Source organism: Anolis sagrei, chromosome 5, assembly GCF_037176765.1.
Source record: "Anolis sagrei isolate rAnoSag1 chromosome 5, rAnoSag1.mat, whole genome shotgun sequence".
NCBI lineage: Eukaryota > Metazoa > Chordata > Lepidosauria > Squamata > Dactyloidae > Anolis > Anolis sagrei.
The window spans coordinates 137770956-137775941 of NC_090025.1; positions in this window are offsets into that span (position 1 = coordinate 137770956).

The window sequence follows — 4986 nt, forward strand, 5'->3', positions numbered from 1 at the left end:
GGGTAGCTCTCTCGCAAACACTCTTTTGCAAAGAAAACTCTGTCATGGATTTTTTTTCCTCCCCTTTGGAATCTCTCCAAGCTACACAACAACCATTCTTTCCTCTAAAACTATCGCATTGGAAAAGAGCCCAAGGGCCAGCCAAGCTCACACAGGAAGAACTGAGGCCCCTTCTACACTTATTAGGATTATTATCATGTGATTTTCCTGCTTCTTGGCCGGGGGCTGGACTGGATGGCCTACGAGGTCTCTATAGAATCATAGGGTTGGAAAAGACCTTGTGGGCCATCCAGTCCAACCCTCTGACAAGAAGCAGGAAAATCGCATTCAAAGCACCCCCAGCAGATGGCCATGATTCTATCCTGGCCATCTGAAGTCTTATTTCTGAGAAAAGCTATTCTCCAATGTCTTGATTTCCATCCCCATTTTCCCTCAGTATGGAAATATAATCCTACTATGATATGGAGGAATGAAATGGTTTCAATTTGGCAAAGAGGTCAGGAAACACTGCATTTTATTACCCAATCTGTTTAACATCTATGCTGAAAATATTATACATAAAGCAGGATTCGACTTAAAGGAAGGAGGTCTAAAATTGGAGGAGGAAACATCAAAAATTTCAGATATGCAGATAATACCATAATACTAGCAGAAAATAGTGAAGACTTGAAAGGATTGGTGAAGAAAGCCAGGGAAGAAATTGCAAAGGCAGGTTTACAGTCAAACATGAAAAAAACAAATGATGAAGACATTGAAATAGTTCAAGGTTTTCCATAACTTGGCTCAGTCTTTAATCAAAACAAAGACTGCAGTCAAGAAATCAGTAGAAGGCTAGGATTGCAAAGGCCAGCTATTTATTTTTTGTCATGTCAGAGCAACCAGTCCATTATATTACATTTCTAATACCATTGACCACCTGCTGCAATGCAACCTGAGCCCACGTGCACAATGGAGGACCTCCTTGCAGCAACACCGGAAGCACCGGAAGACATTTAACCAACTACTAAACTCACAAGTTTTGTATTTTGTCTGATTGTTTGCTTTGTTCTGTTAGAAATGTTAGAAGGGCAGCTATGAAGAAACTATACAAGACCCTGGAGGGTCAAGATATATAATTGAATATTAAAGTTAGGACTGTCCAAGCCATCATATTTCCAATTTCTATGTCTGGTTGTGAAAGCTGGAAAATGAAAAAATCTGATAGGAAGACAATCAACACATTTGAAGGAGAGTTTGAGAGAAACCTTGAACTGTTAAAAGGTCAAATACATGGGTTCCAGAGCAAATCAGATTTGCTCTCTCTAGAAGCCAAGATGACCATACTTTGGACATTCCATGAAAAGACAAGACTCAGTCTCAATAGAAAGGACAATAATGCTTGGTATGTTAGAACGCAGTAGGAAAAGAGGAATACTGCATTCCATATGGATAAACTCTGTCAAGGAAGCCATAGTTCTGAATCTGCAAGGCCTGATTTGGGTTGTTGAGGAGACATCTCATTCATAAGAACCTTCAAAGTTCAGGTTAAAACCTAGAGTGGGTTTATTGCCCTACATGTTGGAGCCATGAACCACTATTGGTGTAGAACTAGTTTCTTATTCCTTTCTACATTTATTATCACAGCCTCCTCTTTATGGATTGATGCATTTATGGTGCAATATTAAATTCACTTATCTAGGATTCTACAAGGCCTAAATATCTTGAAGGCACCAGATCCTGACCAATCTTGGAAGGACGGTGGTGTAAGCTTAAGGGCCCTTCCACACAGTCATATAACCCAAAATATCAAGGCAGAAAATCCCACAATATTTGCTTTGAACTGGGTTATCTAAGTCCACACTGCCATATATTCCAGTTTAAAGCAGATAATGTGGGATTTTATTTAGCTATGTGGAAGGGGCCTAAGTTATAGTGCTAAGACAGCAGACCATAAATAGATATCAGGCACTGTAAGCTATTTTTCGAAGGACAGGAGAGGCAAAACCACCAATGAATATTACTTGTCTTAAAAAAAAACTATGAAATTCATGGAGTCACTATAAACTGACTGGCAAGTTGATGGCACACACACATATAGGATTATTTCATTAGAGCTCATCTCATTAGATATGGATAAGATGGTGCTAAAAAACTATAGCCCTGTCCTTACTTCCCTGGGAAGCAAACTAAGTGAATTCAATGTGATTTATTTGTAAGTAGGCATGTATTGAATTCCATTGTTGCAACCTACATCTCTGTTTTTCTGCTTTTCACTTTAATTGTAAGCTGAATAACAATCAAATAAGCAGTTTGCTTTAATATTCTTGCTGTTTGGTTTCTCAAACAGTTCTTAATTGGTAGAGTGAACCTTTTAAAAAAGCCATTCTTTAAAGATTTATTTACTATTCATTTCAATTCAGATAAGGCTCAAAATAAAAGCTGCATTTAATGAGAACATTTTTCAATTGTGAGAATAACATTCGAAAGTCCATTTTTGTATAGCATGTTGCTGGTTCTTCATATGTTTTATCCTAAAGATACAATCAAGAAATAATAGAATAGATGGAAGAGGTCAGAATACACTGCAGGCATTTTGTCTGGTATGTTACAATAGTGGAAAACCAGACACCAAATGTTCTAAATCTGAAGAAAGTCCCCAGTAAACCACCCTACATCATTTTACCTCTGTATTTTTCTGAAGCCTACCCATACAATTTTAGGCTTCAGCCTTTTAGAGTAATGAGAGATCCCCATACTTTGTAGAGTGCCACAGACACAGATAGTACTATATCTGATGGTGCAATGAGTTAAACCCTTGTGCTGACTGACCTGAAGGTTGGCAGTTTGAATCTGAGAGACAGGGTGAGCTCTTGTATGTCAGCTCCAGCTTCTCATGCAGGGACAAGAGAGAAGCCTCCCATAGGATGGTTACACATCCGCACATCCCCTGAGCAACTTCTCTGCAGAAGGCCAATTCTCTCACACCAGAAGCGACTTGCAGTTTCTCAAGTCATTTCTGACATGATAAAAAAAAAAGCCTATAACCAAACTTAGGTCTCCAGATGTGGTTTGAAATCAACATCTAGCCACCATTACTAATGATGACGGATTCTGAGAGTTATAGTTCACCAACCTATGAGAATCAATAGACTGGGAATCACTGTCTAAACAGGGTTGAGGATGGCATACGCATGAATCACATCCAGACCCCAGGCTCCACTTTTGCAGCCCTCAAATCTACCAATTACATTTTTTAAAAACCAACAATGTTTTCAGATGGATTTATTTTTACCTGAAGACTATATAGAAAGTCCCTTCAAATTTACAAAATCCCTTGCCAATCTTAAATATCTCTTTCTGTTGTAGTCCTTGATAAAATCTTGGTTGCTGTTTTGAAAGGAACTCTGAGGAAAACAGAAGCATTTTGGTACAGTATGCATGGGTTTGTGGCCCAGTGTGTGGGATGTCATGGTCCCCAGAATCCATTACTGATCTGTAGAATAGTTCAAAGCCTATATTACAGATAACGATTAAGGCATTACTGTGTTACCTAATGTGACTAAACCCAAGGCAAATATATAACCTTAGACCTGATCTTCCGAGGCCCCTTCCACACAGCTGAATAAAATCCCACATTATCTGCTTTGAACTGGAATATATGGCAGTGTAGACTCAAATATCCCACTCCAAAGCAGATATTGTGAGATTTTCTGCCTTGATATTCTGGGTTATATAGCTGTGTGGAAAGGCCCCAAGTATTTGGGGGAATTCTTAACTAATTTTAAGCAAACATGATATTTACACTGAGGCTTACATCCTGAAAAAACTTCAGGACCAATGGACAGATTTCATCTTTTTTAGGGAAATTTGATAGGTTTGTCTTGTTTTGTGTGGAATTTAGTGTGAAACAAATCTGAAGGACTGTTGATGCTGCTATCCAAGCTTCTCATTTACATCATAGCTGACACTGTCAATATGAACCAGACAATGCTGTGGGCATTTCCTAGCACTCTATGAATCAGAGATGGAGGTATGTAGCTCCCTAGGTTTACCTAGGCTGCAACTACCATCAACTTCCATAGTTGCTTATGCTGTCTAGGGCTCATTGGAGCTATAGTTTGTACGGCCACATGTTCCTTACATATGGTGGTAATGACAATGAGTATAATTACCACTACTACTACAACTTTAATGTAAATTGAATGAAATTACAGTTCTAATATTTACTAGGAAGGAAGGTCTACAGCTTAGGTCCAGACTATTTGACAAACCGCATCTCCCTCTACAGACCAACTCGGACACTGCAGTCATCGGAGGAGGTCCGCCTCTCAGTTCCACCCCCATCCCAATCATGGCTGGTGGGAACGGGCGAAAGGGCCTTCTCCGTGGCTACTCCCCACTTCTGGTACTCACTTCCTAAGGAGTTACAGATGGGACCCCTCCCTCTCCAGTTTCAAAAAACATCTGAAGACATATCTTTGCTCACTAGCTGACGAGGAGGAGGAATAGTCATTGGTAATACTACCATTATACCTCTGATTAATAGTTGCCATCCGTATCCATGCCCTGCTCACTCTACCAGCTCAATAGATATCTTGAGCAATGATTAATCAATTTGCCCCAAGGAAATTGGAAATTATTGTTTCGATGTTTGATGTTTTGTTTTATGTCTGTTATAACAGGTTGTGCTTTTTATTTAATTTTAGTTTGTTAAATTATAATTCGTGTTTATATGTTGGATTGTATAAATTTTGGTTAGTATGAATGTATGGTTGTTGTATTCTGAATGTTGGCCTTTTATGTTTGGAAGGCACTGGATGTTTGCCTTTTATGTTTGGAATCCGCCCTAAGTTCCTTTGGGGAGATAGAGCGGAATATAAATAAAGTATTATTATTATTATTTTACTGAACTTCATGCAGAGATAGGGCATTCCAGATGTCAGTCTACAAGTTCCAGAACTTTCAGGCACATGTAATAGTAGTAGTAGTAGTAGTAGTAGTATTAAC